This window comes from Pseudorca crassidens, chromosome X, assembly GCF_039906515.1.
Source record: "Pseudorca crassidens isolate mPseCra1 chromosome X, mPseCra1.hap1, whole genome shotgun sequence".
Lineage (NCBI taxonomy): Eukaryota > Metazoa > Chordata > Mammalia > Artiodactyla > Delphinidae > Pseudorca > Pseudorca crassidens.
Window position 1 is genome coordinate 59,337,022 of NC_090317.1, and position 12,290 is coordinate 59,349,311.

At 36.8% G+C, this 12,290-nt stretch overlaps 1 protein-coding gene and 1 pseudogene across 7 annotated transcripts in view; one reads left to right on the top strand and one right to left on the bottom strand.

The window, feature by feature from the left end:
- POF1B (POF1B actin binding protein) overlaps nucleotides 1-12,290 on the top strand; it is a 101,664-nt gene that overhangs the window by 26,107 nt on the left and 63,267 nt on the right. The window lies entirely within an intron of this gene.
- Nucleotides 5,213-6,519, bottom strand: LOC137216471 (etoposide-induced protein 2.4 homolog pseudogene; annotated as a pseudogene).

Sequence of the window (12,290 nt, forward strand, 5' to 3'; positions counted from 1 at the left end):
ACACAGTAAGTTAAGCAAAATGAGAAGACAGAGAAAAACACAGCAGATGATGGAGCAAGGCAAAAACAAACCAGACCAAACAAATGAAGAGGAAATGGGAAGTCTACCTTAAAAAGAATTCAGAATAATGATAGTAAGATAATCCAAAATCTTGGAAATAGAATGAAGACAGTACAGGAAACGTTTAACAAGGACCTAGAAGAACTAAAGAGCAAACAATGATGAACAACACAATAAAAGAAAATAAAAATTCTCTACAAAGGATTAATAGGGGAATAACTGAGGCAGAAGAATGGATAAGTGACCTGGAAGATAAAAGAGTGGAATTAAATACTGCAGAGAAGAATAAACAAAAAAGAATGAAAAGAATTGAGGACAGTCTCAGAGACATCTGGGACAACATTAAATGCACAAACATGAGAATTATAGGGGTCATAGAAGAATAGAAAAAGAAAGGGACTGAGAAAATATTTGTAGAGATTATAGTTGAAAACTTCCCTAATATGGGAAAGGAAATAGTCAATCAAGTCCAGGAAGCACAGAGTCCCATGCAGGATAAATCCAAGGAGAAAGATGCTAAGACACATATTAATCAAACTATCAAAAACTAAACACAAAGAAAAAGTATTAAAAGCAGCAAGGGAGAAACAACAAATAACATACAAGGGAATCCCCATAAGGTTAACAGCTGATATTTCATCAGAAACCCTGCAAGCCAGAAGGGAGTGGCAGGACATATTAAAGTGATGAAATGGAAAAATCTACAACCAACACTACTCTACCAGCAAGGATTTGGTTCAGATTTGAAGGAGAAATTAAAACCTTTAAAGACAAGCTAAAGCTAAGAGAATTCAACACCACCAAACCAGCGTTACAAGAAATGCTAAAGGAATTTCTCTAGGCAGGAAGCACAAGAGAAGGAAAAGACCTACAATAATAATCCCAAAACAATTAAGAAAATGGGAATAGGAACATACATATCGATAATTACCTTAAATGTAAATGGACTAAGTGCTCTAACCAAAAGACATAGACTGGCTGAATGGAAACAAAAACAAGACCCGTACATATGCTGTGTACAAAAAGCCTCACTTTAGACCTGGGGACGCATACAGACTCAAAGTGAGGGGATAGAAAAAGATATTCTAAGCAAATTGAACTCAAAGAAAGCTGGAGTAGCATTTCTCGTATCAGACAAAATAGACTTTAAAACAAAGACTATTACAAGACAGAAAGAAGGACACTACATAATGATCAAGGGATGAATCCAAGAAGAAGATATAAGAATTGTAAATATTTATGTACCCAACATAGGAGCACCTCAATACCTAATGCAAATACTAACAGCCATAAAAGGGGAAATCGACAGTAACAATCATAGTAGGGGACTTTTACACCCCACTTTCAGCAATGGGCAGATCATCCAAAATGAAAATAAATAAGGAAACACAAGCTTTAAATGATACATTAAACAAGATGGACTTCACTGATATTTATAGAATATTCCATCCAAAAACTACAGTATACACATTTTTCGCAAGTGCTTATGGAACACTCTCCAGGATAGATCATATCTTGGGTCACAAGTCAAGCCTTGGTGAATTTAAGAAAATTGAAGTCATATCACGTATCTTTTCTGACCACAACACTATGAGAGTATATATCAGTTACAGGAAAATCTGTAAAAAATACCAATACATGGAGGCTAAACAACACACTACTAAATAACCAAGAGATCACTGAAGAAATCAAACAGGAAATCAAAAACTACCTACAAACATATGACAGTGAAAACACGATGACCCAAAACTTATGGGATGCAGCAAATGCAGTTATAAGAGTTATAAGTTATAAGAGGGAAGTTTTTAGCATTACAATCCTACCTTAAGAAAGAAGAAACATCTCAAATAAACAACATAACCTTACACCTAAAACAATTATAAAAAGAGGAAGAAAAAACCTCCAAATTTAGCAGAAGGAAGGAAATCATAAATATCAGAGCAGAAATAAATGAAATAGAAACAAAGAAAACAATAGCAAAGATCAATAAAACTAAAAGCTGGTTTCTTGAGAAGATAAACAAAATTGATAAACCATTAGCCAGACTCAGCAAAAAAAAGGGAGAAGACTCAAATCAATAGAATTAGAAATGAAAAATGAGAAGTAACAACTGACATTGCAGAAATACAAAGGATCATGAGAGATTACTACAAGCAACTGTATGCCAATGAAATGGGCAACCTGGAAGAAATGGACAAATTCTTAGAAAGGTATAACCCTCCAAGACCGAACCAGGAAGATATAGAAAATATGAACAGAGCAAGCATAAGTAAGGAAATTGAAACTGTGATTAAAAATCTTCCAACAAAAAAAAGCCCAGGACCAGATGGCTTCACAGGGGAATTCTATCAAACATTTAGAGAAGAGTTAACACCTATCCTTCTCAAACTCTTCCAAAATATAGCAGAGAGAGGAACACTCCCAAACTCATTCTATGAGGCCACCATCACCTTGATACCAAAAGCAGACAAAGATGTCAAAAAGAAAGAAAACTACAGGCCAATATCATTGAGGAATATAGATGCAAAAATCCTCAACAAAATACTAGTAAACAGAATCCAACAGCACTTTAAACGGATCATACACCATGATCAAGTGGGGTTTATCCCAGGAATGCAAGGACTATCAATATATGCCAATCAATCAATGTGATACACCATATTAACAAATTGAAGGAGAAAAATCATAAGATCATCTCAATAGATGCAGAGAGAGCTTATGACAAAATTCAACACCCATTTATGATAAAAACCCTCCAGAAACTAGGCTTAGAGGGAACTTTCCTCAACATAATAAATGCCATATATAAGACAAACCCACAGCCAACATCATCCTCAATGGTGAAAAACTGAAACCGTTTCCACTAAGATCAGGAACAAGACGAGTTTGCCCACTATGACTACTATTATTCAACATGGGTTTGGAAGTTTTAGCCACAGCAATCGGAGAAGAAAAAGAAATAAAAGGAATCCAAATCGGAAAAGATGTAAAGCTGTCACATTTGCAGATGACATGATACTATACATAGAGACCCCTAAAGATGCTACCAGAAAACTAATAGAGCTAATCAATGAATTTGATAAAGTAGCAGGGTACAAAATTAATGCACAGATATCTCTGGCATTCCTATACACTAATGATGAAAAATCGGAAAGTGAAATTAAGAAAACAGTCCCATTTACCATTGCAAGAAAAAGAATAAGTTATCTACGAATACACCTACCTAAGGAGACAAAAGACCTGTATGCATAAAACTTTAAGACACTGATGAAAGAAATTAAAGATAATACAAACAGATGGAGAGATATACCATGTTCTTAGATTGGAAGAATCAACATTGTGAAAATGACTCTACTACCCAAAGCAATCTACAGATTCAATGCAATCCCTATCAAACTACCAATGGCATTTTTCACAGAACAAGAACAAAAATTTTCACAATTTGTATGGAGACACAAAAGACCCCGAATAGCAAAAGCAATCTTGAGAAAGAGAAACAGAGCTGGAGGAATCAGGCTCCCTGACTTCACACTATACTGCAAAGCTACAGCAATGAAGACAGTATGGTACTGGCAGAAAAGCAGAAATATTGATCAACAGAACAGGATAGAAGGCCCAGAGATAAACCCATGCACATATGGTCACCTTATCTTTGATAAAGGAGTCAAGAATATACAGCAGAGAAAAGACAACCTCTTCAATAAGTGGTGCTGGGAAAACTGGACAGGTACATGTAAAGTATGAAATTAGAACACTCCCTAACACCATACACAAAAATAAACTCAAAATGAATTAAATACCTAAATGTAAGACCAGATACTATCAAACTCTTAGAGGAAAACATTGGCAGAACACTCTGACATAAATCAAAGCAAGATCCTTTTTGACCCACCTCTTAGAGAAATGGAAATAAAAACAAAACTAAGCAAATGGGACCTAATGAAACTTCAAAGCTTTTGCACAACAAAGGAAACCATAAACAAGACCAAAAGACAACCCTCAGAATGGGAGAAAATATTTGCAAATGAAGCAACTGATAAAGGATTAATCTCCAAAATGTACAAGTAGCTCAAGCAGTTCAATATCAAAAAAGCAAACAACCAAATCCAAAAATTGACAGAAGACCTAAGTAGACATTTCTCCAAAGAAGATATAAAGATTGTGAACAAACACATGAGAGAATGCTCAACATCATTCATCATTCGAGAAATGCAAATCAAAACTACAATGAGATATCACCTCTCACCGTTCAGAATGGCCATCACCAAAAAAATCTACTAGCAATAAAGGCTGGAGAGGGTGTGGAGAATAGGGAACTTCTTGCACTTTTGGTGGGAATGTAAGTTGATACAGCCACTATTGAGAACTGTATGGAGGTTCCTTGAAAAACTAAAAATAGAACTACCATAAGACCCAGCAATCCCACTACTGGGCATATACCCTGAGAAAACCATAATTTAAAAAGAGTCATGTACCACCATGTTCATTTCATCTCTATTTACAATAGCCAGGACATGGAAGCAACCTAAGTGTCCTTCGACAGGTGAATGGATAAAGAAGATATGGCCCATATATACGATGGACTATTACTCAACTATAAAAAGAAACAAAATTGAGTTATTTGTAGTGAGGTGGATGGACCTAGAGTCTGTCATACAGAGTGAAGTAAGTCAGAAAGAGAATAACAAATACTGTATCCTAACACATATATGGAATAAAAAAAATAAAAATTGTCATGAAGAACTTAGGGACAGGACAGGAATAAATACTCAAACCTACTAGAGAATGGACTTGAGGCCTCGGGGAGGGGGAATGGTAAGCTAAGTCAAAGAGAGTGGCATGGACTTATATACATTACCAAATATAAAAAAGATAGCTAGTGGGAAGCAGATGCATGGCACAGGGAGATCAGCTTTGTGCTTTGTGACCACCTAGAGAGATGTGATATGGAGGGTGGGAGGGAGGGAGATGCAAGAGGGAAGAGATATGAGGATATATGTATATGTATAGCTGATTCACTTTGTTATAAAGCAGAAGCTAACACACCATTGTAACGCAATTATAGTCCAATAAAGATGTTAAACAAAAAATGCCCGATTTCTCAGAAAGCGGAATATGCACAGGGCCCTTGGCAGAGTTGTTGCCTTCCCTGGTCAGGGAGGTGAACAAGGAAAAGAGCTGCCATGGTGCTCCTGTAATCTCGCCCATCTCCTCTTGATGGCAGTTGACTCAGTGGCCTACAACAGCTTTCAGTTTGGCAGGGCATGGGTGAGGTGAGGGGAAGTTCTCTGCAGAAGTTGAGCTACTCAGGGCAGACTGCAGGTAGACTGTCTTGCAGAAGAATCTGTTGCTTAAGAAAACCACCAAGGAGAAGAGGTGCAACTGGGAAGACACTGATAATGAATAAAGGAACGAGGATAGAGAAGAGGCAGGCACTGACAACGTAGGAGTACTGCATTGCTTTGAGGAAAGATGAGGGCAAACCAAATGCAAAGTAGTAAGGCCAATTCTTTCTATGTTTGACAACTGTTGGTGAATTTCAATTCCTTTATTGAACCAACGATATTTGAAGCAGTATAGCGAGTAGAGAAGAGACATGTGCAGGAGACTAACCAGCTGACCAACAAGATGGATGGGGAAGAGACTCATAAACATCCCCTGGAGGAGAAAAAGAGCCTGCAGCAATAGGTTGAAGAGCATGTCAGCAATTATTTTGCTGAAACTAACGAATGGTGAGCCTTCATCCTTGATACCTCGAATGCCAGATCAGTTATACCCTGAAACCAGATTGCGTTCACAACTTTGCTAAGCACAAACGTGGAGCACCCAAAGAGTACTGAAAATTGACGTGAGGAAGAATTCTAGCCACAACAAAACATCCCGAGGGAGTGATGGTTCACCAAAATTTGGCCCACTGCTGACTGAAGCACAGGAATAAACACTCAGTAAAACAAGAGGAGACAACCAGAATACTCCGCCATTCCAAGTGCAGCACTGAAAAATTCTAACAATATGTGGTTCACTGTCTTGTTTCCTCTCTATACTCTGGGCTCTCCTCTGAGCCAGGACACTGCTTGCCCTTCTTCGATGCTGCTCCTCTCTCTTTTGTTGACTTTGACCATCTAGCTTTGAGATGGTACAAATTCCCCAGATGGAGTCTTTGATTCCCCTGGCAAGGTCCTGTAGAAAAATTTTGACACTGTCCGCCATCTCTTCACTGCCCAAACTATCAACTACACAATGGAGAGAGAAATGCCCCCAAATCTTTTACCATGAAGGACCCGGCAGCTTTGCCCCTCCATGCCCGGCCGCCCACTACCACCTATCAGTGAATTTTTGTTGAAGCTCCCACCTATTCAGTGAATTTTTATCGATTGCCCACTATGCACCAAAAATTACCCCAAGAACTGGAGATTGACTAGTGAACAAAACAAGGTTGCAACCTTCTTGGAACTGAAGTTCTTAATTGACCCCAAACCATTCGGTTACAAAACAGCAGAGTTGGGACTGAAATTGAACAATGCAGATATGGGAGAGGAACATTTGGGAATTAAGGATGATTGATGATGTAGGTGAACTAGGATCCAGAGACCCACCCACATACCACTTCTCTCCCCCATCCTCACCAGCTAGAGTGTAATCACAAAAGCAGAGAAATCAGAATTATGTATGCAAGTACATAACATATTTGTAACACTGAGCCTGCCTCATTATGGTTGTGTTCAACTGCAAAGAAGCAAATAGTTTCTCAGGGAGAAGATGCAGCAGAGGGTTAAAGAAAAATGATCATTTTAACTTTAACATTTTCAGCTTTTAACTCTACATTATTGAGGGGTAAAACAAATTTCAATCCCCATGCTTTGTAAACAAAAATAATCTAACTGGTTTTGCAGAGCAGCTTGAAAATCCTGTCCAGATACATTTTATTTATCTAAGTATATGGCTTTTTGTTTGTTCTTTTAAATTCCCTCAGGAGAAGATTCTGGCTAAATTACAATACTTATAATAAGCTGAGCCTCCTAAATGGCAACTTTATCCTCTTTCACCTTCCAGTTTGTCTAATCTTTACTTCTTCTCCCCATAATTAAACTGATCTCAATCCACTTCTCTCATGATATCCTAACTCTGTTCAGCCTTTTTATTTTTGGTTGCTCCTGATCTTCCTTATTTTCCATTTATTGTCATTTTAGTCAAGGGATTTATGCATTCTGGTATATAACATGACTCAGAAATGGGGAAGTATTTTTATTCAATCAGTAGATATAACCCAATTTATATTAGTCATTTTCACTAATTTTCCACTCACAGACTCCTACTTTGAGAATGGCACTCTACAGCCTTCAAATTGGAAAATAAAAGGAAATAAGACATGGTTCCTGAATCAAAGGGGCTTACAGTTCCTCTCAGGAAGGGGAATAAGATTATGTCCACAAACAGCTATGTAAAATATATGATGAGGTGTATGATAGATGCCATAAGAGAAATACAGATGAAGTCTTACTGAAGTTCAGAGGCTGGAGATAACACATTTGTTTGGGAAATCAGAAAAGGATTTATTGTGGTATTTAAGGAAATATTACAATGAACATCATTATTCGTACCATTTTACTAATGTGGAAACAAAAGCTTAAATAAGTGTGACTTGCTTAGGTTTTCTGACTAAATGTGTCACTCTCTATCTTTTCTGACAGTTATTCTGGGGGTAATTTTGACAAGTTTTGATAACCTATATTGGATTTGGGGTTAAAAGAAGAAAAGTCACATATGACTTAAGCTTTTCAGTTTGAGATACAGGGAACATGGTAGCCCAATTAAAAGGAGTAAGAAGTAGGGGAGAGGAGAAGCTGGTTTTGGAAACGGGGAGACTGAGATCTGTTTGAACCAGTAGCCTTTGAGACACATGGCAGCGAAGATGCCCAACAGGCAGTTAAAAAGTGACTTGAGGAAGGTCACATTTGTGATAAGGATATAGGAGTTATTCCTCTTAAAGTTATCTTTGTAGCTGTGGGAATGAGTGAGATCACTGAGGGGTAATGGAAGGGGTTGAGGTCAGAACCTAAAATGCCTACTCTAAAGGAACAGAAGGAAGGAACCACTTTCACAGGTAGAGGAGCGGTCAGAGAGGGATGTGAACACAGACTAACTGAAGCAAATAGAGAAAGGGGGTGGTCAACCATCTCAAATGGCCAAAGGGCCAAGGAGGATGAGGTTTGAAAATAGAGTTTGACCATTAAGAAAGCAATGGTGATGTTTGAGAGAGCAGTTGTGGTATACATATGGAGGCAAAATCCAGATGCAAAAAGTTAATGGGTGACTGGATCACGAAGTGGAGGAAATAAGTGAGGATTACTCTCCTAAAAAGGATATTGGTCAAAGGAGGAGAGGTGGGATAGTAGCACAGAATCTTGGAGATCTGAGAGATTTATAGACAGGGAAATAACTAGTAGTAAGGAAAAGTTACGATGCAGCAGAGAAAGGGAAGAAAGGGGACACAATTCTGGAAGAGTCGAGTGGATAGGATTCCAGGTGCAGACAGAGAAGTGACTTCCAGATAAAAGAGGGGTCTGTTATTCCATAATGAGTGGAACGAGCAGAAACTGAAGAGATTTTTGAGATGGGGAGGAAAATGGAGGAATCTCATTGGACAGATTATATTGGTTTTCTCAGTAAGTAGAAGGTGAATGAACGAACATGAGCATGGGGCTTTGAGGAAAAAAAAATATTTGTTAACAGTAGTTATAGAGAACTTGGTGAATACAAGTATGACCATGAATGTCGGAGGGCCTCTTAAAGTTGGATAACTTGAATTCATACTGAGCCACATCAGCAAATCTTTTTAAAAAAATGTTCTCCAACAAGGTTTCATGGCCTGGAAACAGTAAAGTGGATGCTGGGGAATATGTACTTTGTTAGATGTGAGAACTACTCCCAGAGGTTCTAAAAGTAACAATTAAATTATAAGATCAGCCATCTTTGAAAACACCTGTTAAATTTTAGGGTGGGTCTGGCACCAATTCCAATGTACAGGTAGAAAAATAAAATAAGCTACCAAATAGTGAAACTGTTTAGCAACTCATTTGTTAGAAATCTAAAACTTTTGATTAATTTTGCTGACCTGTTTTATGCAGAGTGATCTATTCATATTAATATTTGGTTTTACTTTCTTATAGATTTGGGGAAAATAATAGTTCCCTAAATTTAGAAGTTTTTCTTTCAGTAGATCGTCTAAAATAAGTCCAACACACAGTTTAGGGAGAATTAATACTCTTAGCACCTAAGTCCTTTTTCTTCTTAAAAAATAATGGTTCAGCATTTAGAGTGAATTTTAGTTCATAGAGAAGAAGATTTCATGCTTTTGTTAAAATTTTTTCCCCTATTAGAAGATGCTTATATCCTTATATAAAAGTTCATATCGTCCCTTCTCATCCAATCATCTGTTCATTCACTATGGGGTATTTAAGATGGATAAAGTTCCTGTCCTCAACAAGCTTACTTTTGTGTATTTTTAAACTCGATATCCTAGAAAAGTTCTAACAAGATTCTCATAAATTATTTTAAAACCAGTATTGATTTTAAATATTATATTACTGTATTATTCAAAACCAATGCCTTTTATATATTTACATGACAGATTAAAGGTACTTAACATACATATTTTGCTTGGCATAAAGTACCCTGCATTACTATCCTTATGATAAAGGAACTGAGCCTCAGAGAAGGTAAATGACTTACCTAACTTTCCACAGCATGTAGGTGATAGAGGCAGAACTGAATATAGGTTTTATTAACCCAGAAATTTTTTTTATTATACCTATTTCCATTAATTTTAGTAGTCAAATCCAATAGATTCATAGTAGTTCAAATCCAATCTACTTTGTATTTCTCACCTGTTGACCTCCCTGAAGCATTTATACCTTCACTCACCTTCCTATTGCTTCTTAAAAACTTCTCTTCTCTTGACTGTATGACATTTTTCTCTTATGATTCTCATATGTCTGAAGATTTGTAGTTCTGTCTTTGATCTTCATTTGCCTTTTCAGCAATTGCATGGTTTTAACTAGAACTTCTAAACATGATTCTGAAATCTAGAACAATAGCCATGAAATCCCCACTTAGTTCCAGACATGTGTTTTCAACTGTGTGCTGTAAAAGAGTTCTTTTGCTAGTTATTTGCCATAAGTTAATACATGTTTAAGGGATTACTATGCACTATATACTTTGCTAAGTGTTATGAGGAATAAAAACATGAATCTGACCTAGATTCTTACCAGGAGCACAGAAAACTCCATGTGTCTCCACTTTTACTGTTTTAGTTTTTGAGCCCATTTACCATATAGTAGATTCCTCAGGTTCAAGACCTCGGAGACTTCTTTGAAAAGTGCTGTCCTTGATTTAGGATAATTTTCTAACTGGTCTCCTCACCTGTATTCTTTCCATTCCCCAATTAATCTTCTTGAAGTAGACCTATGTTCAAATCACAGCCCCGTTTAAAAGCATTCAAAGGCATCTCACTGCTTGCAGAACCAAGCTCCATCTGCGAAGTATGACCCCTACATATAACTTTACACTTTTCCAACCTTGGTGTCTTGACTTTGTTTCCGTCACTTCAAATACCATTTTCTTTCACCTCCTTATATTTAAAGCCCACCTTTACCTTCTCTTAAATGCTACCTGATCCAAGTAACCTACCCAAGCACTGCCAATGGAACTTGGTTTTTCTTCTTCTGAATTCCATCCCATAAGTTATTTCTCTGTACTTTTTATTGGCCCTTGCCTCTTTCTCCCTTGTATTATAGGTATTTGTGTTCATATATCATCTAGACTAGGGATTAGCAAACTTTTCCTGTAAAGGGCAATATAGTAAATATTTTAGGCTTTGTTGGCCACATGGGGTCTTGGTCTTCTTTCTTTTTACTTATAGTCCTTTAGAAATATAGGGTCTTGGTCTTCCTTCTTTTTACTTACAATCCTTTAAAAATATAAATACCATTCTTAGCTTGAGAATATTACAAGTATAGGCTGCTGGCTACAGTTTGAACCCTGATCAATATTCAGTGCTCCTAGTAATAATCTAACTTTGCTTCATGCCTTATAATACTTAGCAAAGTGTATTGTGCATAGTAAGCTCTTAAACATGTTACATGAATGTAAACATGTGTTACATGTATTACTAAAGAGGCTTTTTTTTACAAAAACAAACACAAAATAGTTTCTAGGGAAATTTTTAAATATATATCCATCTTTAGATTTGGTAATTCATCAGCTAGTCAAAATGAATCACTTATATGTTTGTTTTACCAAAGTATCCCAGGAACATTAAGTTAAAGCACCCTTTATCCAAACTTGAATACAAGAAGTGTATACTTTGGGTTCAAGAGTGTCTTGCTTTCTCAACAACCAGTGTTTTAGTCCAGTTCTAACAGTTTTTACAATAGCAGACTACAAAAATGCTATCATATTTTGTTGGTTTTGAAATGGTCCTAAGCACATTAACTGGTAATAGGTTTAGCCAATCCCCTTCTCTACTGTTCCCTTGCATTACAAAAATAAATGAATGCAATTTTTGGTTTGTAACAAAATAACCCTCACTCTCCCTATACAAGTGAAAAGTCATATGAAAACCAAAAGAAAGGAGAGGAGTATAATACACAGTACATTTATTTTGGACTCCTGGTCTGATTCTTATTAACCCTTCCTGGTTTCTTTCAGATCTTGGATATGTCACCACCCATTATTACATTGGTGACAACTTCTAAGCACTTGGATAATCCTACATCAATTTAGTTGATTATATGGAGATACAGTGGCTCTTAAAGCCTCTACTCTGTTCTCAGTATTCAAAACATACTTTGTACTGAGAGCCTTAGCTTTGATTGTAATCACAAGTAGGAATTGTACACTTCAAGGGAACCCAAATTGAGTTCCAAGAAAAAAAATTTTTAATACAGTTCTACCTACTTTATGGCTCAGTGGTGCTGAATTATGTTTATTTTGCATTTCTCTAATAATACTTTGGCATAGAAAGTAACTTGCCAGTGAACGCAGTTTAGATGAGGTTGACCTCATGCCTGTCTACCTCAGAGGAAACTTATCTTGCCTTAGGAACAGAAAAAAAATCTTTACCACTCTTCCAATTTCCCCAAAACACTGTTAGGCTTAGTAAAATGTAGTGGGAGATACATTTTGCTCTGTTTGAGAAAATGGACTATTTTTATTACTATATCCTTATA